Source organism: Anolis carolinensis, chromosome 2 (genome assembly GCF_035594765.1).
Source record: "Anolis carolinensis isolate JA03-04 chromosome 2, rAnoCar3.1.pri, whole genome shotgun sequence".
NCBI lineage: Eukaryota > Metazoa > Chordata > Lepidosauria > Squamata > Dactyloidae > Anolis > Anolis carolinensis.
In genome coordinates, this window is record NC_085842.1 from 29,007,021 (window position 1) to 29,033,343 (window position 26,323).

The 26,323-nt window shown below is 42.8% G+C and overlaps 1 non-coding gene across 2 annotated transcripts in view; it reads right to left on the reverse strand.

Moving 5' to 3' along the window:
* Positions 1 to 5,523, reverse strand: part of LOC103280581 (uncharacterized) — a 34,791-nt gene extending 29,268 nt beyond the window's left edge. Inside the window, exon 1 of one of the 2 annotated variants that reach the window (XR_010002475.1) lies at positions 5,390 to 5,523. This is a non-coding gene — a transcript (uncharacterized LOC103280581). Of the gene's footprint in view, positions 1 to 2,688; positions 2,845 to 5,389 lie in introns of those variants that run through there. The other variant, XR_010002476.1, reaches the window with a different exon arrangement.
* Positions 5,524 to 26,323: the final 20,800 nt, after the last annotated feature.

A 26,323-nucleotide genomic window follows, 5' to 3' on the forward strand; every position in this document is an offset into this window, starting at 1 on the left:
AAATACTCAAGGCGCAAATGCAAACAGTGCCAACAAAGAAGAAAAATAAGACAAGTGCAAAGAAGCCAGAATGGATGTCCAAAGAACTTCTAACTGAGCTAAAGCTCAAAAGTGACATGCACAAGAAGTGGAAAAGGGGAGAAATCACCAAAGAAGAATTCAAACGTATAGCCAACACCTGTAGGGAAAAGGTTCGCAAGGCTAAAGCGCAAAATGAGCTCAGGCTTGCCAGGGACATAAAAAACAACAAAAAAGGTTTTTTTGCTTATGTTGGTAGAAAAAGGAAGAAAAAGGAGGCGATAGGGCCACTGCAAGGAGTAGATGGGGTGATGGTGACAGGGGATAGGGAAAAGGCAGAACTGCTTAATGCCTTCTTTGCCTCGGTCTTCTCACAAAAAGAAAGCCATCTTCAACCTCAGCAACATGGAATGGACGAAGGATTGGGGGAAATCCAACCCCAAATAGGGAAACAAGTTGTCCAGGAACACCTGGCCACTCTAAACGAATTCAAGTCCCCAGGGCCAGATCAGCTACATCCAAGAGTATTGAAGGAACTAGCGGAAGTTATTTCAGAACCACTGGCAATCATCTTCGAGAGTTCTTGGAGAACAGGAGAAGTCCCAGCAGATTGGAGGAGGGCGAATGTGGTCCCTATCTTCAAGAAGGGAAAAAAGAACGACCCAAACAATTACCGTCCGGTCAGCCTCACATCAATACCAGGCAAGATTCTGGAAAAGATCATTAAGGAAGTGGTCTGCAAACACTTAGAAACAAATGCGGTCATTGCTAATAGTCAACACGGATTTACCAAAAACAAGTCATGCCAGACTAATCTGATCTCTTTTTTCGATAGAGTTACGAGTTGGGTCGATACAGGGAATGCCGTGGATGTAGCATATCTAGATTTCAGTAAGGCCTTCGACAAAGTCCCCCACGACCTTCTGGCAAACAAACTAGTAAAATGTGGGCTAGACAAAACTACGGTTAGGTGGATCTGTAATTGGCTAAGCGAACGAACCCAAAGGGTGCTCACCAATGCGTCGTCTTCATCATGGAAAGAAGTGACAAGTGGAGTGCTGCAGGGCTCCGTCCTGGGCCCGGTTCTGTTCAACATCTTTATTAACGACTTAGACGAAGGGTTAGAAGGCACGATCATCAAGTTTGCAGATGACACCAAACTCGGAGGGATAGCTAACACTCCAGAAGACAGGAGCAGAATTCAAAACGATCTTGACAGACTAGAGAGATGGGCCGAAACTAACAAAATGAAGTTCAACAGGGACAAATGCAAAATACTTCACTTCGGCAGAAAAAATGGAAATCAAAGATACAGAATGGGGGACGCCTGGCTTGACAGCAGTGTGTGCGAAAAAGACCTTGGAGTCCTCGTGGACAACAAGTTAAACATGAGCCTACAATGTGATGCGGCAGCTAAAAAAGCCAATGGGATTTTGGCCTGCATCAATAGGGGAATAACGTCTAGATCCAGGGAAGTCATGCTCCCCCTCTATTCTGCCTTGGTCAGACCACACCTGGAATACTGTGTCCAGTTTTGGGCACCGCAGATGAAGGGAGATGCTGACAAGCTGGAAAGCGTCCAGAGGAGGGCAACTAAAATGATTAAGGGTCTGGAGAACAAGCCCTATGAGGAGAGGCTTAAAGAGCTGGGCATGTTTAGCCTGCAGAAGAGAAGGCTGAGAGGAGACATGATAGCCATGTACAAATATGTGAGGGGAAGTCATAGGGAGGAGGGAGCAAGCTTATTTTCTGCTGCCCTGCAGACTAGGACACGGAACAATGGCTTCAAACTACAGGAAAGGAGATTCCACCTGAACATCAGGAAGAACTTCCTCACTGTGAGGGCTGTTCGGCAGTGGAACTCTCTCCCCCGGAATGTGGTGGAGGCACCTTCTTTGGAAGCTTTTAAGCAGAGGCTGGATGGCCATCTGTCGGGGGTGCTTTGAATGCGATTTCCTGCTTCTTAGCGGGGGGTTGGACTAGATGGCCCTTGAGGTCTCTTCCAACTCTACTATTCTATGATTCTATGATTCTATGATTCTATGACTCTAGTTCAACCCTATTTTGCAATGCAGGAACACACAGTAAAAGCACTCCTTACATGTAGCTATCTAGTCTCTGCTTAACAACCTCCAGAGAAGGAAACTCCACCACACTCCAGCAGAGATCTCAAACTACTTTACCACGTTACAATTCCTGGGATTCCATATGATGGAGCCATGGCAATGTAATGGTTGGTAGTATGTACATATACAACACAACAATCTATTTATATATATATTCCTGGTAGAATGTAAGCCACCCTAGTATGTCCATCGTGCTCTAATGGGGCTCTGGTTGTTGTTATTCTTGTTCACCTTCAAGACATTTCTGATTTATGGCCTTTTTGAAAATTGCATTCATAACCATTTGGACAGTGCCATATCTTGCAGACCAAAGCAGATAATGTGGGATTTTATTCAGCTGTGTGGAAGGGGCCGAAGTAGATTTTTATGGCCAAGCAGGGATTTGAATCTTAATTGCATAGACACTACACCACACTGTCAAAACAATGTCATTAGCTGGCACATTATTAATTATTAATTAAAATTATGTTATATATAACCATTAGGAGATTTGTATAATCATAACAATATGTAGTGGTAACATTCTTAATTTATTTAACAGTACCTTATTGCTTGAGCCAAGATCTGGTCCACTGTCATGCAGGTTATAGTGAGCACCATGAACATGTAGCCCAAACCCTGCCAGTGTCCTCCACAAACACCATTCTGCCCCCGATCCAAGTGGAGGCTTTCAAGCGGGGACAATTTCATCCTAGATGTTCTGTTTTTCCTCTGGAATGTACATCCCAGGGTTCCTTAATTTGCAAGACTCCACCCACTGCATCTACTTTAACCCTTAACCCTTTCCTACCCTTTCCTATGGCACACAGTTAACAGACGAATTGATCAGCAACTGGACAAGAGGTTTGGGGAGAATTCACCATGATTTACAAGAGTTGTACTTGACCTACATCCAGAGAGCACTGTTAACACAACCCATGATGGATCTGGACCAAACTTGCTGCGGATAATGGGACTTGAAGTACCTTCACTGATACTGTGACCCCCACCAACAATGGACTGGGACCAAACTTGGCACAGAGAAGCCCCATGACCAACTGAACATACTGCAGGGGTTAGTGGGAATGGACATTGATTTTGCACACTGAAAGCACTTGAACCCAGCTGATGTCAGATCTTGACTAAACTTGGCACACAGGCCCAACATGGCCACTGCAAATACTGGCAGGTTTTGGGGTAATTGCCTTGAGAATCTGGGAGCTGTAGTTCACTCTTCTCCAGACAGCACTGAACCCAGCCAACAACGGATCTGGACCAAATTTCAGTGATACTACCTAACATCCCAAAACAAACAATGCCTTCTTCTAATAACCTGGGCACCCCGAGTCCCCAAGCTAGTATATAATAAGGTTAACTTGTAAGTCACTTAAATACTACCTAACATCCCAAAACAAGCTAGTATATGATAAGGTTAACTTCGAAGTCATTTAAAAGCATGCAGTCAATGCAAACAACACAGTCAGCTAACAGCAAGTTTCGTAGAATGACTTAAGCGTAAGACACCAGATGCGAAAGTCACACTATTTGAACTTTCTCCTATTATTCCAAATAATATTTATCCTACATTTCATTTGCCATCAGGGCCGGCCCCACTATGGAGGCACCTGACGCCGCCGCCTCGGGCGCAGGCCCGGGGGGGCGCCGTCAGGCTGGGCGGGAGGCGGGGCACCGCCCTGACGGTGCCCCGCCTCCCGCCCAGTGCGCCCTGGCCCGTCTGGCCTTTTCTAGCTGGCCAGAATGCAGCGGAGGTCCCTGCAGGCCGCAATCGCGGCCTACAGGGACCTCCGCTGCAGTCTGGCCTGCTAGGAAAGGCCAGACGGGCGAGCGGGAGTAGCGGAGGCGGAGCCAGCTCTGACGCCGCTCCCCCCCCGCCCAGCGTGCCCTGGCCCCGCCTCCCACGCTGCGTGGGAGGCGGGGCCAGGGCACGCTGGGCGGGGGGGGTGGCGCCAGAGCTGGCTCCGCCTCCGCTACTCCCGCTCGCCCGTCTGGCCTTTCCTAGCAGGCCAGAAAGCAGCGGAGGTCCCTCCAGGCCGCAATCGCGGCCTGGAGGGACCTCCGCTGCTTTCTGGCCTGCTAGGAAAGGCCAGACGGGCGAGCGGGGGTATCGTGGGAGGCGGGGCCAGCTCTGACGCCGCTCCCCCCCCCCCGCCCAGCGTGCCTTGGCCCCGCCTCCCACGCTGCGTGGGAGGCGGGTCCAGGGCACGCTGGGCGGGGGGGGAGCGGCGTCAGAGCTGGCCCCGCCTCCCACGATACCCCCGCTCGCCCGTCTGGCCATTTCTAGCAGGCCAGAGTCAAGCGGAGGTTCCTCCAGGCCGCAATCGCGGCCTGGAGGAACCTCCGCTTAACTCTGGCCTGCTAGAAATGGCCAGACGGGCGAGCGGGGGTAGCGTGGGAGGCGGGGCCAGCTCTGGCCCCGCCCCCCCGCCCAGCGTGCCCTGGCCCCGCCTCCCACGTTGCGTGGGAGGCGGGGCCAGTGCACGCTGGGCGGGGGGGCGGGGCCAACTCTGGCCCCGTCCCCCTCACTATTCGCCCTGGCCCCGCCTCCCACGCAGCGTGGGAGGCGGGGCCAGGGCACGCTGGGCGGGGCCAGGGCGCCGGTGGCGGGGGCGCTTTTCAGCACCCCCGCTTCACCTCAAAAAATATCTCCGGCCGGCCCTGTTTGCCATATATTAAAAAGATAAACAGTCTTGCTCAAGTGAACCTGCTTCAGCAGAAATCCTATCTTGAAATTCTTTTTTCTTCCACGCATTTCATAAAAAGGAAGTGGTGAAAGGGGAGGAAGGGGGCAGCTGGGAGAGAAAGATAAATTGAATGAATGAACAAACAAACAAACAAGGCAGAGGACAGGAAATAAAAAGAAAGGGCAAGACGAAATCTATAATAGCTCAACTTTGCGAACTAAAATCAACCCTCGCCAACTTGTTAGACCAAGATTCTGCTAATTTCATTCTCTTACATCTGCCATGGCTATGAAAGGCTGAGGCTTTTAACTAGTGATGTGTGACTAATGAATTCTGTGCTGACCCCAAGAGCTATAGGAGTCTGCAGATGGATAGAGCCTCAGCCTCAGTTTAAATGCGATCGAAGAGATAGAACTGTGCGGGGGGGGGGGGGGATAAACTGGCCAAACCACCTCCAAGGTATCCTTACCTAAGAAAACCACATGAAAAAACATGGGGATAAGCTCAAAGACGACTCGAAGGCATATATGGAGAGAGAAAGGAGAGAGTCCGAAAAAAACTCACCTAATTCCACAGGGCTTCTTGTGAGCCAGCAGCTCAAACGCCAGCAAATGAATTGGGAGAATCTTATTTTCTGTGCATCGTTTTGGCGCTTCTCGGAAGAAAGAGGGAGGGACGGAGCGAAGGAGGGACGGAGAGAGAGAAAGAGTTCCATGAAGCCTCTCTGCCTCCTTAAGAATATCGCTTCTGTGAAGAGCGGTTCCCCTCGCCTTTCAAATCTCGGCATACACTCAGACCTCCGTATCCACAGGTTCTATATCCACGGATTCCACCCTCCATGGATTGAAAAATTCCCAGGGGAGAAAAGAATTCCCAAAAGCGAGCCTTGATTTTGTCATTTTTATATAAAGGACATCATTTTACGGCTACGCCCTTGTATGCAATGAAACCTGAGCATCCACTGATTTTAGCTTCCATGGGGACCTAGACCTAAACCCCACGAAATTCCGAGGGTCCACTGGATTGATTTACAATTACAGCCAGCCCTCCACATTCTCTTAGATTAGGAGCATTTGAATCTCATGAAAGTGAAAAACTGCAAATAAAGAAATTGCTATACCTCTTTAAGAATTTCTAGATATTCCAACAGCTGGAAGCTGTTCATAGAATCACACTGGATGGCCTAGAGCAGGGTCCCCAAACTAAGGCCCGGGGGCCGGATGCGGCCCTCCGAGGTCTTTTACCTGGCCCTCTAAACTGGCAGCAACTGGATAAAAACAATTATTGGTCTCCCTCTAATTAGGACTTTTTCTTTTCTTTTTGTTGTATCAACCTAGAGGCGTGGATGATGGGTTGTGTTGTGAAATTTCGAGGTTGGGGGGTGTTTAGTTTTGTTGTTTTGCTCGGTGCCAGGATTCCATCACTCTTTTATATATAGAGATGTACATATAATTTGTAAGCCACTCTGAGTCCCCTTTGGGGTGAGAAGGGTGTAATACAAATGTAGTAAATAAATGCAGTAAATAATAAATAAATAAATAAATTTTAGACTTAGGCTCACCCAAAGTCTGAAATGACTTGAAGGCAAACAACAACAACAACAACAACAACAACAACAACAAGAATCCTAATTAACTTGACTATCTCATTGGCCAGAAGCAGGAACACACTTCCCATTGAAATCCTGATAAATGTATGTTGGCTAAAATGGTTTTTATTTTTAAATATTGTATTGTTTTTTCATTGTTCTTGTTGTTGTTGTTTTTGTATTACAAATAAGACATGTGCAGTGTGCATCGGAATTTGTATTTTTTCTCAAATGATAATCCGGCCCCTCAACAGTCTGAAGGATTGTGGACTGGCCCTCGGCTTAAAAAGTTTGAGGACCCCTGGCCTAGAGACTGCTAAATATCATAATCAGTGTATAATCAAATGCATAAAAATCAAACACACAAATGTGGAGGAGCCCCCGGTGGCACAGTGGGTTAAACCACTGAGCTGCTGAACTTGCTGACCAAAAGGTCAGTGGTTCAAATCCGGGGAATGGGGTGAGCTCTCGCTATTATCCCCAGCTCCTGCTAACCTAGCAGTTTGAAAACATGCCAATGTGAGTAGATCAATAGATACCGCTCCGGCAGGAAGGTAACGGTGCTCCATGCAGTCATGCCTCCTACATGACCTAGGAGGTGTCTACAGACAATGCCGGCTCTTCGGCTTAGAAATGGAGATGAGCACCAACCCCCAGAGTCAGACACCACTAGACTTAATGTCAGGTGGAAACCTTTACCTTATCTACAAATGTGGAGAGCCAGCTTTGTTTTGTCATTTGAGACAGAAAATCTCATAAGCCTCTTTTTGTCTCCCTGGCACTAAAAGCATGCATAGGGTGTCTTTGTGTTTATATCAAATCAAATTTAGTTAGTTATGTATATGTGCCACTTTATAACACCAAAAATCTGCTGCCTAAGGTCTCATCCTCACTGCCATATAAAATCCAGATTATCTGCTTTGAACTGGATTATATGGCAGTGTAGACTCATACAATTCAGTTCAAAGCAAATAATCTGGATTATCTGCTTTGATAATCTGGATTATATGGCTTTGTAGATCCAGCCTAAGGCAACTGCTGCATTCCTGCCCCAAACATCTTACGTTCGACAGTGGAACTCTCTCCCCCGGGCCGTGGTAGAGGCTCCTTCTTTGGAGGCTTTTAAACAGAGGCTGGATGGCCATCTGTCGGGGGTGCTTTGAATGCGATTTCCTGCTTCTTAGCAGGGGGTTGGACTGGATGGCCCATGAGGTCTCTTCCAACTCTACTATTCTATGATTCTATGATTCTACATTTGTAAGCCCTTCTGTTTACTCAATCATGACTTTGGTTTTGGGTAGTGTGAGGGGGGTGTTTTCAAACAGTTATTTTAGTCATGTCAGAAGCGACTTGAGAACATACTGCCAGTTGCTTCTGGTGTGAGAGAATTGGCCACTTTCAGAGATGTTGTCCAGGGGATGCCCGGATGTATTACCATCCTTCTGGGAGGCTTCTCTTGTATCCCCTTTAAGATAGAGCTGACAGATGGGAGCTCAGCCTGTCTTGCGGATTCGAACTGGCAACCTTCAGGTCAGGAACCCAACTTTCAGGTAAGCAGTTCAGCCAGCACAAGGGTTTAACCCACTGCAGCTCCTTTCAAATCGTGATCACCAGGTATTGTATCATTTCATCTCTAATACATGGGTCCCTCACAGGAATGTTACATTCAAGTCACTCTCTAATTTTTTTGGTACGTGAAGCAATGGCATTGCGTGTAACAGTCTATTCTTGAAGTACCCCTTCTTAACAGGGGAAAATATGTGCTGTTGGCTATAGCTTCCAAGTTTTTCTAATTTCGTAAATGAGTGTGAAAGGGGGAAAGAAATGGTAAATGAAAGGGAACAGGAAGGCAAGAAAATAAAATGAGAATGGAGAAAGGAGAGTGGGAGATGTTATAGAAATGAATATTAGTATAGGATTAAGGAGACTGCAAATAATCATTTTCTATGCCTTTTCCCTGCTCCCTCTATTTATTTTTCAATAAACAACACTAAATCCTATTCATAGTCACAGACGTCTCAGGCTTGCAGCTTGGGTGTACTTGTGAATTCAGTCCTAAATCTCTCAACACAGGTTTAGATGGCAGCCAGGCCAGGAGGGAGTTTGCACAGCTAAAGATAGTGCCCCAACTGTGACCATTTGTACAGATATCATGGATATGTTGAGGGAACCAGTGAGGTTTGAGTACTGGACTACAATTCTGAAGATTCAAACTCAAATGCTTATTGGCCTTGAAAATCATGGACTAGTCATGCTCTTTGAACTTCATGGGAAAGCAATGCCAAACCTTTTCTGTAGAAAGTGTGCCAAGAAAAGCCTGTGATAGGGTCACCATAAATTGGAAATGAGATGAAAGTGCACAATAACAACATGGACGTGTCAATCGATGAAAGTTTATGCTACCCACTTCTTTTTCTTGTTTTCACTTTGCATCTTGTACATGGGGCTGCTTTGAACAAGTATTCTGAAGACATTATCCCATGAGGTGAGCATTTTTGGCTGTAACAGAACATGTTTGCACTGTTTATCACACAACAATGCACTGCCATTCCAGGTTCCACACACCTTGTTGTTTGGCCATACATTTTAATTCATAGGACAAACCTGTGAATAGCCTTCTAAAGGCATGTCATTCAAGTGTTGGCAGTGGTGTGATAGTTAACCAGCATTGATTCAGTGACACTGAGGCCCCTTCTAGTTATTTATTATTCATTTTGAGCATTTATATCCTGTCCTTCTCACGAGGGGGGACTCAGGGCAGCCTTACAATTAGCAATCATTAGATGAAGGTTGCAGGTTTGAATCCAGGGAGCGGAATGAGCACCCATTGTTAGCTCCAGCCTCTGCCAGCCTAGCAGTTTGAAAACATGCAAATGTGAGTACATCAATAGATACCGCTCTGGTGGGAAGGTAATGGCACTCCATGCAGTCATGCCGGCCACATGACCTTGAAGGTGTCTACGGACAACGTCGGCTCTTTGGCTTAGAAATGGAGATGAGCACTAACCCCCAGAGTCGGACACAATTGGACTTAACATCAGGGGAAACCTTTACATTTACCTAGATGCTGGACAACATAGTATTTAAAACAATTACCATGAAAAAATTGAACATTAATTTAAAAAATCCATATAAACATACATTTAGAAGGCGCATTTCTAGTTGTGAGCCAGGTCAGTCCTTTATCCGTCATAGAACCATTTTTATAATTAATGTTGCGTCTGCTGCTCAAATGCCTGGTCCCATAACCAAGTTTTAAGTTTTTTACGAAAGGACAAGAGCAAGGGAGCTAGCCTGATCTCATTAGGGAGAGAGTTCCACAGATGGGGGGCCACCACTGAGAAGGCCCTGTCTCTCTTCCCCTTGTGAAGCTGGTGGGCCCGAGAGCAGGGCCTCCCCCAATGATCTTAAACTGTGAGGTGGATCTTAGTGGGAGATACATTCGGACAAGTAAGCTGGGCCAGAACCATTTAGAGCTTTATAGGCTAAAGCCAGCTCTTTGAATTGTGCTCAGTAGCAGATTGGCAGCCAGTGGAGCTGATGCAGCGGGGGGTGGTATGCCCCCTGTACGCCACTCCAGTGAGCAGTCTGGCTGCTGCCTGTTGGACTAGTTGGAGCTTCTGAACAGTCTTCAAAAGCATCCCCACATAGCGTACATTGCAGTCTATTTGGGATGTAACAAGAGCGTGGACCACCATGGCCAAGTCAGGCTTCCCAAGGTACGGGCACAACTGGTGCACAAGTTTTAATTGTGCAAAGGCTCCCCTAGCCTTCACCAAGACCTGAAGTTCCAGGCTCAGTGACGAATCTAGGATCACCCTCAAGCTGCGAACCTGTGCCTTCAAGGGGAGTGTACCCATCCAGCACAGGCTGTAACCCTATGACATGTTCAGCCTTATGGCTGACCAGGAGGACTACACTGCCCTACATCCCAGGGATCTCAGATTATCTGTTTATCCCAGATTATATAGCAGTGGGCACTCATACAATCCAGTTCAAAGCAGTGTAGGGCAGTGTAGTCCAGCCTGAGTGAATCCTCATGGTGTTGTGGATGTAACATTTTTCCATACCATTTTCCTGTTCCCAGGCTGCAATTATTCATTTTCAATGAAGCAGATGGAGAAGACTTCCAACTTCATGACCATTACTTTCCCTTATTACCCTCTTTTTATTTTTTAAAATTAATTTAACTGTGAAGTTTTGCATTTCTTTTTTCATGTTATTCTGCAATCTTTTTAGTTGCATAAGCATTCTCTTCATGGGAAATGTGTCGCAGAGATACCTCTGAAAAGCATACAGCTTCAAGTGTTTAGTTACATTCATGCACATGCTGACAGCATTGATTTGTTAGCAAGGATTTCCTTTCAAATATGGTTAAGGTGAAGGTAAAGTTTTCCCCTGACATTAAGTTTAGTCATATCTGACTCTGGGGGTTGGTGCTTCTCCATTTCTAAGCCGAAGAGCCAGTGTTGTTCATAGACACCTCCAAGGTCATGTGGCCGGCATGACTGTATGGAGCACCATTGCCTTCCCACCGGAGCGGTACCTATTGATGTCACATTTGCATGTTTTGGAACTGCTAGGTTGGCAGAAGCTGGGGCTAACTTTGGGAGCTCACCCCATTCCCCGGATTCGAATCGCCTTGTGTCCTTTATGGAGGACACAAGGTTCTGCACCATTAGGGGCACACCTTCAATTTGTAATGTGGTGTGCTGAATTCAAATTGACAAACATTGTCACAGACTGGAACACTTGGATTTGCTGTTGTGGCCCCAGCACTACAAAATGAGACTACACCACCACACTGGCAGCATAAAGCTATGCTTATTAAGCTGGATTGCAGAATATTGAGACCCATGTTTATTTTAATGGGAAGTGAATGATGGAGAGATTAATTTGTGCTCCACAGCATGGAACTGTGGGTCTGTGGCACCATGAAATGGCACCATAAGGAAAACATGAATTGTCAGGTTATTGTGGCAATGACCAAATATTAAAATTTCAAAGTTCTTCCAGCCAAAAAATAAATAAATAAAAGGGGGGGGGGGGTTAGGAAGGCTAAAGCATGGATTCTGAGGAACGATCTACAAGATGTAAGTAGGTTGTGCGATTTGTATTCATTCAATACTATTCAGTGGAACACGTGATAGGGAGAAGGGCTATGCTAGCATATTCCAGCTTTCTACAAAAATGGGTTTGTGGTACTTAAACATGCTAATAGGTCATGGTGCAGTAACATCTGAAGCAGGTCCAAACTATTGATCATTCAGGCAAATTTCTAAGTCCCATTATGACCTTTAGAGGGGTTGGGGAGCTGCTTCTCTGGTGACACACAAAACAAATTTGACTGAGAGACTTTTTGTCCTTAAACAGAACTCAAGTGCCCAGTAGATTTTTAGACTTATGGTGGGTGTCTGGTATCAACTGAGATTGGATTCCAGGCCCCTCAAGGATACCAAATCCATACATGCAGAAGTCTCATTGTATATAGTGGGGTGTAGTAAAATGGTGACCCTTACATAAAATGGCATTTTTATAGTATTTTAAAAGATGTGAATGGCTGAATCTGTGCATGGTTGAACCCATGGATACAAAGGGCCAATTATACTTGTTTTATAAATCCCTATCCAGTTTTAGTCAGGGCTATCCTGAAGACCATATCCTCCTATATCAGCCTACTCCAGTTTTTAAATTATCAGAGTAAGTTTTCTGCTACATTTACTTCCATGTCTGGTGGAAACATAGAAGATGGCCTTCTTGGTGCCTGCTCCCAGGCTCTAGAATTTCCTATTTGAGGGACTAGAGAATTAAAATGTATGATCTATCAACAGACAATTAATTACTTCTTCCATTTGGTTCTGTTGAAACCCTCTGTAGGAGCTAGGAGGTCCTTGGCTTTGAGTACTAAACCATTACTTCCTCCTGAACCATGGAAACAGTGAGTCATCAAAGCAAAGAACATTGGGTTGATCTTTGTAGACTCCAAAAACTGCAGCTGGGTAATACCTTTTATTAGAACCAATTAAAAAATTAAAGAATAATGAACAAACATTTGGGTTTTCCAGTTTATGTCATCAGTTGTAGTGTTAAATCAAAAGTGTGTGGCTTGACAACTACTAATAACATAATTTATCCATATAGCTCTAAAGAAATTGGAACGTTAATTATGAATTGGAATGTTAATTATGAAAATTAATTTGTTTAGGTTGACTGTTAGAAATTAGGATCTGAGTCTACAAAAGCTCATGTTTCCAGCTTATTTCCCTCAATGTCTATGTTATCGAGTCATGATACTCCTCCTCCCGGAAGATTTATAGTTCACCAAGGACTCCGTAATAAATATACGATCTTTCCCCTTTGAAAACTCAGAGTTTTTGTGAGCTCGAGGCATCGAGAGACCAGGAGCGGGCCAGAGGGAGCATCAAAATCCACCCCCCTTGCCGCCGCCCAAAAGACTATAGTTTCTAACATTTCAATAAATTGTATCAATTCTTCATGATATTCTGTATAACTTGTATCTTTTTGTGTAATGTAGCTATTTTTCATGTATAAAGTGTATAAACTGCTTTATGAAATGTATCAAGATGTAGCCCAGAGACAGTCAACTTCCCATGACCCAGCAAAGATAATCCTCTGGGAACAGGAAGGCTGAACAAACCCCTTTGGCTGTTTCCCAAGCTGGATGATCATCAAGTCCATTGTTCATGTATATTCAGATAGGTGACTTCATGCGCCAGCCCAGATTAGCCCAGGACTGTTTGTATAGTTATATGGTTCACCTGAGGCTGAGAGATTGATACCCGTAGAAACAGAAGCTCAGAGTATGTGCATTTGTTAAACTCCTTTATTGATAACCAAGCCCTTGAGAGGCCAAAATCATCACCTTTTGTTACAGGAGCCCCCCCCCGCCCCCCTTTGTTTTCTACAACTCCTATCTTTGTTTGACACAGGACTGGATATTTGAACTCATCAGAAGCCCATCAACATGTCTTTACTATTTGATTTCCCTGGACTGTACCTTCCCATCTTTGTATCTGATTTGTTCTTCACTCTGCCCAATCCCCTCCTGCCCTTCTCCCTCTCATCCAGTTCCAGCATAGATCCTAGCCAGCTTCTTCTCTGGCTAAGCAGAAGACAGAGCGGGAAGCCTGAATAGCTGTCAGAACTGTATCAGATGTCTCATATTTCTCTGTTTATACTTGTAGATTTTGAAACAAATTACTGCACTAGTATCCTTTCTGGCCAAATTGTAATAAACCTCTGTGGCTTATCTTCAACCTGGTGAGTTGGCTTCTCTGTCCTGGCCTATCTGGTTTAGCATATGCTCTCCAGTCATGGATCTTCTTATCCACTGTACTAGTTAACCACTACATCTAGATGTTACAAGACCCCCTTTGCACATAAATTGAGATCTGAATATATTGATCATTCATTAATGTTAAGAACCAAAATAATTTAATTCAGTGAGTTACATTAATTTGTTCATTACTCAAACTGTAAGTTTTTAAAAAAAATAAACCATGGGATATATAGAGAATTACACAAGAGTTATCACCCTTGAACTGTAAAGCCAAGAGGTTTTTTCCAATTAAATTTACCTTCTCCAATCTGGCTCAGTTTTTGGATTTACTATAACTCCCACAAGACAATTATCGCACTGATAGAGTATGAAGATGTTTGTTATAGTTCATGATTAACAATTAACTGCTGTTTATGTGTCTTTAAGTAGAAGCCAATGTATGGTTACATCACCCTATTCTAGTTTTTTTTTTCTTGGCAAGACTTGTTCTGTAGAGATTTGCTGTTGCTTTTCTGTAATGCCTGACAGAACATGACTTGCCAAAAGTCACCAAATGGGTTTCTATGGCTGAGTACAAAAGATTTGGGACCCATGCCAGAAAAAATAGAGGGCATAAATGAATGAAATAATTGGTGAAGTAAATGAATAATCCCGCACTCAAATTCCTAACTATACTGTCTCTCAAATAAATGTGCAAAGGCAAGAAATACTGCTGGCCTTTGGCATCTTGTGTGACTTGATTCCAAGACTCCTGTGGATGCCAAAATATGTGAATGTGCAGGCCCCATTATATACAATGGTGTTGTAAAATGTTGTTTTATAAAATAGCAAAATCAAAGTTTACTTTTTGGATTTTTAAAAAGAATATATTCAAGTTATGGATGGTTGAATCTATCGATACAGAATCTGTAGATACCAAATCTGTGGATATGAAGGGCAGACTATGAAACCAATAAAACTTAGAGGAGAACTGAAGAGCTGCAATGATCCCCTGCTTAGTAAAGAGAAAGGACCCAAATAGTTCAGTGGAAGGAAAATCTCATTGGTTCTGTACATTACATAGGTATGTAATAACTTTTGGTGGAAACAAAATATCTATCTGTCTACCTATCTGTCTATTGAATATCACAACCATCATGTATTTACATAGTAGCCTCAATGTGCTTTACAAGCAAAACAACTCCAAATAGAGAATCCTGTACAATCTAAAATATATGTGCTCATATACATATACAGACAGAGAGGGGGAAAGGGGACAATAAAACCTAAAATTAAATGCTAGTTCATGGATATTGCTTAGCCTTCTGCTGTAAGAATAATCCAATAAAGTGGCATGTACAAGCACTTATTTTTATTTTAGTTGGCAAACCTCCATGTCACCTGTACATTGTTTGCAGAAAGGAAGAACTGAAGTAGCCCTGGGATTAGTGAGTATATGATTGTTCAAGAAGCCCAAAATAGCTACTCTGGCAGCCAAGTTTTGGCACTCCTCATTGTCCAAACACGAAAACTTAATGTGAGTAACCATTTACCTATCGTACTAATCCTCACTGAAGAAAAGATAAATTCATGAACAGTTTATATCTGTAACTTAATTACTCAAGTGCTCAGTATTGTGTGAACAATAAACAAAGTAAACAAATAGGAAATCGTTCATTACAGCTCATGCAGAAAGTCTCCAATTGATTCAGTACAGTTTGGAGATGGGAGGGATACTAGTCTTCAGCTCAAAAGAAGCCAAAGGAGCTTCTTTTGAGCAAACAGATGACCACATACCTTGTATTCCTCCTTTCCACACAAGACCTCCCTTTCTTTCCAGTTTACAAGGCTGGATAAAAACAAGCATAATCAAAGCACAAGTGTTATATTTCTGCTGTCATTATCCTCTTTCCTCTGAAGGTGACCTATCTTGATGAATCTATCAGAGAATAAGATCCACTCAATTCTTCAAGAAATTATGACAGCCTCAAATAATTGATTTGTTAAAGCTTTGGGTTGCCTTCTGGATTAGTTAAGGATTCTAAGGGGTTCCTCTATGTTGTCTGAGGTGATGGTAGAACTAGCAAATTAATAATTTAACAGACCAATTGATGATTCCCACTCCCCATGCCATGAGAGGCATTTCCTTCAATTATTTTAATATTTGCATTATATGGGGGAAACCTCAGGAGGATGAAAGTTACAATGGATAGATATGCACACCTGCTTAGAACTGGGATTGTTTACCTGATGTTGTAAAATTGTTGCAGTTCCAATGGTGCATACTTGCAACTGTTGCCTTTGTATTAAGATTGTTTTGAATTTGTTTCAGATTTCTTATTGTTAATCTTGTTAATGTTGCAGATCTGATCTTATAAAACTTAAACTGTTGTCTTTTAGTGGTTAATAAAGACAGCTCCTCTGTAGCCAAAAAGCATCGGCAGAGGTAGGTAGGTTTCCCCCTGATATTAACTGTAGTCTTCTCCAACTCTGGGGGATGACGCTTATCTCCATTTCTAAGCCAAAGAGCCGGCATTGTCTGTAGACACCTCCAAGGTCATGTGGCCAGCATGGCTGCATGGAGTGCCGTTACCTTCCTGCCAGAGCGGTACCTTTTGCAACTTGAGTCGCTTCTGGAGTGAGAGAATTGGCCATCTGCAAGGATGTTGCCCAGGGGACGCCTGGATGTTTTGATGTTTTTACCATCCTTGTGGGAGGCTTCTCTCATGTCCCCGTGTGGAGCTGGAGCTGATAGAGGGAGCTCATCCGCACTCTCCCTGGGTGGGATGCGAACCTGGCAGCTTTCAGGTCAGCAACCCAACCTTCAAGTCAGTTAGTCCACTACGCCATCTGGGGATTCCGGTACCTATTGATCTACTCACATTTGCATGTTTTTGAACTGCTAAGTTGGCAGAAGCTGGGGCTAACAGTAGGAGCTCACCCTGCTCCCAGAATTTGAACTGCCAACCTTTCCCAGTTCCTCTGTTTACTCTGGATGAATTAAACACCTGGAAAGATCCGAACCTTAATCTAAAGTCCAGGTCTTTCCAGGTGAGGGCCCCAGTCGGAACTGACTCCCAGGACTGCTTATGCAGTCCTGGGGGTCAGTCCACACAGCAATCCCAACTCTTTGGGATCAAAGATCCCGAAGGAGCAGGATGGCACCCCCATGGTCCCGTTCCAGTCCCTCATTTCCCCCAAGAAACATAGGTGAAGTACTTGGCTGCAGATGCCAGCCACTCCAGAGAAAATTCCTGGTGTGCAAAAATGACATATCAGGAGGTGGGCGGGGGGGGGGGGGAGGAGGGATTTCTCTGTTTGACCTGGGAGCACATGTAGCCCCCCCCCCCAGGGAAAGCCCAGGGTTGTGGAAGGGTGTGGGGCCTCAATCCCAAGAGAAAGTGGGATAAAATATGCCAGTTTTCCCCAGGATTGAGGGCAATGTAGAAGGCCCTTGTGAGAGCTGGGTAAACTTTCTCCCTCGAAGTGTGGTGGAGGCTTCTTCTTTGGAGGCTTTTAAGTAAAGGCTTTTTAATTAAAAAGTAATGAATTGCTGTGAAAGCACTGCATACATTTTTTATAGACCATCATTTGGGTGTCAACTTCTCTGAGGGTGGTACTCATTGTGGTCTAAAGCCTCCTATATTGCCAGCAATTTTACTGAAAAATATTTTTCAACTGCTAGTTTCTGGACACTTGGAATTTCACTTAAACCTGCACACTATTTGGGGAAGCTGTGCAGATTTTTTCATGAAAGCTGTGCAGCTTGCCTCAAAAACTCTTGTTTCCTGGAAACCATGCAGTTTTTTCTTTAGAATTACACACTGTGTATCAAAATGGTAAAACTGTAGGACAGAAGGGAAACTGCACAATATTAGAATAAGCAGGCATGTGATGCTATTGAGCAACATGGTTGTCAACGAACATAGCAGTTTCCTTTGTAGAAAGTGCTTTTTTCTGTAGAAAACAGGAATGTGGCTGACTATTGTACAAATCCCACAACTTCCCCAAAAAGCAGGTGCATGATGCTATTGATAATCATGGTTGTCAATCAACAGAGCCTTTGTAGAAAGTGCTTTTTTCTGTAGAAAACAGGAATGTGGCTGACTATTGTACAAATCCCACAACTTCCCCAAAAAGCAGGCATGTGATGTTATTGAGCAACATGGTTGTCAACCAACAGAGCAGTTTCCTTTGTAGAAAGTGCTTTTTTTCTGTAGAAAACAGGAATGTGGCTGACTATTGTGAAATTCCACAACTTTCCCAAAAAGCAGGCATGTGATGCTATTGGGCAACATGGTTATAAACCAACAGAGCTGTTTCCTTTGTAGAAAGTGCTTTTTTCTGTAGAAAACAGGAATTTGGCTGACTATTGTGCGATCCCACAACTTCCCCAAAAGGCAGGCATGTGATGCTATTGGGCAACATGGTTATAAACCAACAGAGCTGTTTCCTTTGTAAAAAGTGCTTTTTTCTGTAGAAAACAGAAATTTGGCTGACTATTGTGCAATCCCACAACTTCCCCAAAAAGCAGGCATGAGATGCTATTGGGCAACATGGTTGCCAACCAACAGACTTGTTTCCTTTGTAGAAAGTGCTTTTGCTGTAGAAAACAGGAATTTGGCTGACTATTTTGCAATCCCACAACTTCCACAAAAAGCAGGCATGTGATGCTATTGGGCAACATGGTTATAAACCAACAGTTTCCTTTGTCAAAAGTGCTTTTTTCTGTAGAAAACAGGAATTTGGCTGACTATTGTGCAATTCCACAACTTCCCCAAAAGGCAGGCATGTGATGCTATTGGGCAACATGGTTATAAACCAACAGAGCTGTTTCCTTTGTAGAAAGTGCTTTTTTCTGTAGAAAACAGGAATTTGGCTGACTATTGTGCGATCCCACAACTTCCCCAAAAGGCAGGCATGTGATGCTATTGGGCAACATGGTTATCAACCAACAGAGCTGTTTCCTTTGTAAAAAGTGCTTTTTTCTGTAGTAAACAGGAATTTGGCTGACTATTGTGCGATCCCACAACTTCCCCAAAAAGCAGGTATGTGATGCTATTGGGCAACATGGTTATAAACCAACAGAGCTGTTTCCTTTGTAGAAAGTGCTTTTTTCTGTAGAAAACAGAAATTTGGCTGACTATTGTGCAATCCCACAACTTCCCCAAAAAGCAGGCATGAGATGCTATTGGGCAACATGGTTGTCAACCAACAGAATTCTTTCCTTTGTAAAAAGTGCTTTTTTCTGTAGTAAACAGGAATTTGGCTGACTATTGTGAAATCCCACAACTTCCCCAAAAAGCAGGTATGTGATGCTATTGGGCAACATGGTTATAAACCAACAGAGCTGTTTCCTTTGTAGAAAGTGCTTTTTTCTGTAGAAAACAGGAATTTGGCTGACTATTGTGCGATCCCACAACTTCCCCAAAAGGCAGGCATGTGATGCTATTGGGCAACATGGTTATAAACCAACAGAGCTGTTTCCTTTGTAAAAAGTGCTTTTTTCTGTAGAAAACAGAAATTTGGCTGACTATTGTGCAATCCCACAACTTCCCCAAAAAGCAGGCATGAGATGCTATTGGGCAACATGGTTGCCAACCAACAGACTTGTTTCCTTTGTAGAAAGTGCTTTTGCTGTAGAAAACAGGAATTTGGCTGACTATTGTGCAATCCCACAACTTCCCCAAAAAGCAGGCATGAGATGCTATTGGGCAACATGGTTGCCAACCAACAGACTTGTTTCCTTTGTAGAAAGTGCTTTTGCTGTAGAAAACAGGAATTTGGCTGACTATTTTGCAATCCCACAACTTCCACAAAAAGCAGACATGTGATGCTATTGGGCAACATGGTTATAAACCAACAGAGCTGTTTCCTTTGTAGAAAGTGCTTTTTTCTGTAGAAAACAGGAATTTGGCTGACTATTGTGCAATCCCACAACTTCTCCAAAAAGCAGGCATATGATGCCACTGGGCAACATGGTTGCCAACCAACAGAGCTGTTTCCTTTGTAGAAAGTGCTTTTTTCTGTAGAAAATAGAAATTTTGCTGACTATTGTGCAGTCCCACAACTTCCCCAAAAAAGCAGGCATATGGTGCTATTGGGCAACATGGTTGCCAACCAACAGAGCTGTTTCCTTTGTAGAACGTGTTTTTTTTTCTGTAGAAAACAGGAATTTGGCTGACTATTGTGCAATCCCATAACTTCCCCAAAAAGCAGGCATGTGATGCCATTGGGCAACATGGTTGCCAACCAACAGAGCTGTTTTCTTTGTAGAAAGTGCTTTTTCTGTAGAAAACAGAAATTTCTGTAGAAAAAAAAGAGAGGGGGGGGGGCTTATGGTAGTGCAAATCCCACAACTTCCCCAGAAAGCAAGCAAGTGATGCTATTGGGCAATATGTTTGTCAACCCAAAAAGTGTTTTGTAAATTTTTTTTTAGAAAACAGCAATTTTGCTGACAAATAACTTGGGTTATTCAGCTTTCAAACTAATCAAAGCTCTATACGACCATGAACATTTCATCATGTTGTTTCTCTAGAGCAGGGGTCTCCAAACTAAGGCCCGGGGGCCGGATGCGGCCCTCCGAGGTCATTTACCTGGCCCCCGCCCTCAGTTTTATAATATAATATATTGTATATACATATAATATTGATAATAATATTATAATGTAATACAATATAACACTAATAATAATACCATATAATAATATTAATTATATATTCTATATTACATATAATATTACTAATAATATTACAGTATAGTGGTATAGTTCAATATAGTAATATATAATGCTAATATTGTGCTATGCTAATAATATAATATATTGTATGTACATATAATTTGTAAGCCACTCTGAGTCCCCTTTGGAGTGAGAAGGATGTGATACAAATGTAGTAAATAAATGCAGTAAATAAAATAATAATAAATAAATACATTTTAGACTTAGGCTCGCCCAAAGTCTGAAATGACTTGAAGGCACACAACAACAACAACAACAACAACAACAACAACAACAACAACAACAACAATCCTAATTAACTTGACTATCTCATTGGCCAGAAGCAGGAGCACACTTCCCATTGAAATCCTGATAAATGTATGTTAGGTTAAAATTGTTTTTATTTTTAAATATTGTATTGTTCTTTAATTGTTCTTGTTTTTGCACTACAAATAAGACATGTGCAGTGTGCATCGGAATTTGTTTTTGTTTTGTTTTTTCAAATGATAATCCGGCCCCTCAACAGTCTGAAGGATTGTGGACCAGCCCTCGGATTAAAAAGTTTGAGGACCCCTACTCTAGAGGCATAGTGTGCAATTTAGTTTTGCATTTTGTACAGTTCCCCAAATACAGATTAAAAACCCACAATATAATTGGTCATGCAGTTTCCTCAGAAGGTTGTAGTTTTCTGTGCCTATGAGAAAACATTGTGATTGAAGAATTTGGTCAGGTGGATGAAAAGGCTGATGAACATGTCCTCTGGGTGACGGTCACCACTTGGGTTTTGGAGAGCTGGGGTAGCTCCCCCCCCCCCCCCCCGAGGGCCTAATGGGAAGAGGTGATCCTGTACGTAACCTAGACCTAGCCATGTAAAGCTTTAAAATTTATAACCAACACTTCGTACTTTCCCCAGAATTGGCAATTAGTGGAGGACTTTAATATGGGAGTAATATGCTAATTCCTGGATGTTCCTATAACTTCCTTGGCTGCCATGTTTTGAACTAATTGGAGTTTCTGAACTTGGTACAGAGGTAGCCCAAAGTACAGCACATTGCAGAAGTCCAACCTTGAAGTTACCAGCATCTGTCTGTGAGATACGACTAGAACCACTGCAACATAGGCCCGGGCTGTGGCGCAGGCGGGAGAGCAAGCCAGCTGCAATTAACTGCAATGAATCACTCTGACCAGGAGGTCATGAGTTCGAGGCCCGCTTGGAGCCTATGTTTGTCTTGTCTTTGTTCTATGTTAAAAGGCATTGAATGTTTGCCTATATGTGTAATGTGATCCGCCCTGAGTCCCCTTCAGGGTGGGAAGGGGGAAATATAAATGCTGTAAATAAATAAATAAATAAATAAATAAATGATAAACACATTGCCTCTGATTCTCACCTTCTCCAGAAGTATATCATGGTCAATGCTATTGAAAGCCACTGAGGGGTGTAGAAGTACCAACAGGGATACACTCCCCTTGGAAAGATAGTGCAGAATATAAATGAAGTGTTGTTGTTGTTGTTGTTGTTATGTTGGGGGATAGACTTGGAGACAGGCTTTCTCCCAAATCTGCCTCCCATTGCCCCATAAAAGCCTAAAGAATCCTGTGATGTGTTGTTTAGAAACACATTATCTGGCAGAGAATCATAAACATTTTGAATTTCAAAATCCAGTTGTGTTATAACTATGTACCGAGAAGTCACAATGCTAGCTGCCAAAAAGGCATAGTGGTCTCTGGGTTGCTGTGAGTTTTCTGAGCTATATGGCCATGTTCCAGAAGCATTCTCTCCTGAAGTTTTGCCTACATCTATGGCAGTCATCCTCAGAGATTGTGAGGTATATTGGAAACTAGGCAAGGGAGGTTTAAATCTCTGTAGAAGGTCCAGGGTGGGAGAAAGAACTCTTGTCTGTTGGAGGTAAATGTGAATGTCGCAATTATTTGATGTTGCATATTATTTGAGAACACAGAAATGCTGGACCACTCTAACAACCATCATGTCAAGACTACCCAGAGAAGCCATTGAAGTCCACAAGCATGGGGACAATTTCAACAGAAAGGAGCGAACCATGAAAATAAACAAAATCTGGCTACCAGTATTGAAAAACTCTAAAATCAGAATAGTAAATAAAGAACAACACTCAGGAAACAGAGGAATTCCTGGCATGAATCAATCAGGGCCAGCTAACACCTCCCAACAAAGGAATCCCCCAGGCAGCAATCAGCCAGGCCTCAAAACTGCAAGGCTTTTCAATGCTAATCAAGGTGATTAATTGCAACATTCACATTTACCTCCAACAGACAAGAGTTCTTTCTCCCACCCTGGACCTTCCACAGATACGGTGTCCTGAGTTGGTTTAAATAGCTGATTTTAAAGCAGATTTCAATATTTGTGTATATTTGTAATTACTGTATGTCCCAGCATGGACTGTTCGCTCTATATATGTTGTGCTCTGCCCTGAGTTCCCTTCCAGGTGAGAAGGGCGGAATATAAATGTTTTAAATAATAAATAAATAAACATAAAACTCCCTTGCCTAGTTTCCAACTGACTCCTGAACCTCTGAGGATGCCTGCCATAGATGTGGACAAAATGTCAGGAAAGAATGTTTCTGAAACATGGCTATACAGCCTGGAAAACTCACAGCAACCCAGTGATTCAGACCATGAAAGACAACACATAGTGGTCTCTATTGCCTTCGTAGGCCCCTTCCACACTGCCCCTATATCCCAGGTTATCTGCTGACCCCAGACTATCTGGCAGTGAAGACTCATATAATCCAGTTTAAAGCAGATAATCTGGGATCAGATCCTGGGATAGAGAGCAGTGTAGGGGCTCTAGATGCTTTAACAGAAAAGAATTAAACAAACTCTTGGAGGGTGGCTATTTATTTCGGAGAAGAGAAGCCTGAGAGGGGACATGCAGCCGCATTGAAATATTTGAGACTAGAGAAAAAATCCACTTAAAATCCGGTTTCTGCCTCCTGCAGAATTCTGGGGTTTGTAGTTTAGTGATGCTGTTAAAGGCTCCTCCTTAAACTACAAACCCCAGAATTCGGCAGGAGGCAGAACTGGATTTTAAGTGGATTTTTTCTCTAGTCTCAAATATTTCAATGCGGCTGCATGTCCCCTCTGAGGCTTCTCTTCTCCGAAATTAATAGCCACCAGGAGCGTCGTCGTCTTTTTGGGAGGAGACTGAGAAAGGGGCCGGCCTTGCCAAGAGTGTGGCTACCGCCTTTACAGAAGCAGGTGGACTGAAGTTGCGAGGACAGGGAAAAGAACGGGAGTGAAGGCTTCGAAGGCGAGACGAAGGCGAGTTTGTTGGGACTCCGCCTCCCGAAGTGGAGAGGTCAGCCTTGGAAGCATGGAGGCGGCCGGCCGGTGGTTGAGGTTGGCTCTCTCGGCGACCCTTGTTTCTCTCTCTCACCACGAAGGTAAGGCGCGACTGTGACTGAAAAGGAAGCGGGGAACCCCGATCTCCCATCAGAAGGGGCGACTCAAAACTCCTGTTGCCTGAAATCAAAGTTGCGCTTCTCTTCTCCAAGCCCTTCTAGCCAACCGGTCTCACATCCTCCCGCTTAAAGCCCCGTTCTGTACTGTAATTTTTTTTTTTTCGTGTCAGGAGCAACCGGAGTTGCTTCTGGAGTGAGAGAATTGGCCGTCTGCAAGGACGTTGCCCCGGGGACGCCCGGATGTTTTTGATGTTTTTACCATCCTTGTGGGAGGCTTCTCTCATGTCCACACATGGAGCTGGAGCTGATAGAGGGAGCTCATCCACACTCTCCCCGGGTGGGATTCAAACCTGGCAGCTTTCAGGTCAGCAACCCAACCTTCAAGTTACTTAGTCCACTACGCCATCTGGGGGCTCCATTGTACTGTAATGAGTTGCTGTAAGTTTTCCGGCCTGTATGGCCGTGTTCCAGAAGCATTCTTTCCTGACATTTCGACTACATCTATGGCAGGCATTCTCAGAGGTTGTGAAGTATATTGGAAACTAGTCAAGTGGGGTTCATATGTCCAGCGGGGGAGAAAGAACTCTTGTCTGTTGGAGGCAGGTTTGGATGTTACAATTAATCACCTTGGTTAGCATTGAAAAGCCTTGCAGCTTCAAGGCCTGGCTGATTCCTGCCTGGGGAATCCTTTGTTTGGCCCTGATTGATTCATGTCTGGAATTCCTGTTTTCTGAGTGTTGTTCTTTATTTACTGTCCTGATTTTTTGAGTTTTTCAATACTGGTAGCCAGATTTTGTTTATTTTCATGGTTCGCTCCTTTCTGTTGAAATTGTCCCCATGTTTGTGGATTTCAATGGCTTCTCTGTGTAGTCTGACATGATAGTTGTTAGAGCGGTCCAGCATTTCTGTGTTCTCACATAATACCCTGTTTCCCCGAAAATAAGACAGGGTCTTATATTAATTTTTGCTCCCAAAGATGCACTAGGTCTTATTTTCAGGGGATGTCTTATTTTTCCATGAAGAAGAGCTCACATTTATTGTTGAACAACAAAATGAACATTTATTATATTCTGTAAAGTAGTTGTCATCACAAACCAGCATAACCAGACAAACTGTGAATCCTATCAAGAATTTCTTGTTACTATCATTATTTACATGTGCAACAATCTATGGTACCTCTTGCAGTTTAGGTTTCACAAGGTTTCCACGCTGATTTCTCTCTATTCTAGTTTCAATGTAGTCATGAATGATGAATAATATAATATACTATAATAATAATATGATAATATAATAATAATATAATGATATACAATATATTAATTAGATAATATAATAATAGGAAATAATAATAACAGAATATGATAATAATATGGTATTAATAGGATAATATAATAATGGGATATAATAACAGAATAGCATAATAATATAATAATAATAGGATAATATAATAGAATAATAGAATGGAATAGAATGATATAAAATATATTAATAGGATAATATAAAATGGAAAATAATAATACCAGAATATGCTAATAATAATATAATAATAATATAATGATATAATAATAATAATAATAATAATAGAAAAATATAATATAATGATATAAAATATATTAATAGGATAATACAAAATGGAATATAATAATAACAGAATAATATAATAATATGAAAATATAATAGAATAATAATAGAATAATAATATAATGATATAATAATAATAATAATAATAATAATAATAGAAAAATATAATATAATGATATAAAATATATTAATAGGATAATATAATAATGGGATATAATGATAACAGAATAATAATATAATAATATGAAAATATAATAGAATAATAATAGAATAATAATATAATGATATAATAATAATAATAATAGAAAAATATAATATAATGATATAAAATATATTAATAGGATAATATAATAATGGGATATAATAATAGTAACAGAATATGATGATAATAATATGGCAATAGAATAATAGTATAAAATAATAAGTTTCATGGCATAGGATAGGAATAAGGATTAGAGGAGAATCCCTATGCGTCCTGTACCTTTAAGGAGCAGAAGCCTTGGGGACTTCCCTCCCACCCTCCCTTGCCCTGGCTCCAGGAGCCAATCAGAAGCCTCTGGGAAGCATGGCCAGGACGGAGATGGAAGGAAGAAACGGCAGCGCAGCAGCAGCCACGGAGGCTGGGGGACAGGCAAGGCAAGGACAGCAAGCACTTTCTCTCCCTCCCTCCCTCCGGTGTGTATGAATGAGTGCTGCTTCTGCCCTGCAGCCATGTTTCCCAATGGAACTCTGCTGCAGCCTTAGTTGCTAGGTCTTACTTTCAGGGGAGGCCTTATATTTGGCAATCCCCCCAAACCCCTGCTAGGTCTTATTCTTTGGGGAGGTCTTATTTTCGGGGAAACACGGTATGCTGCGTCCAGGTTGGTTCATCAAGTGCTCTGCCATCACAGACAT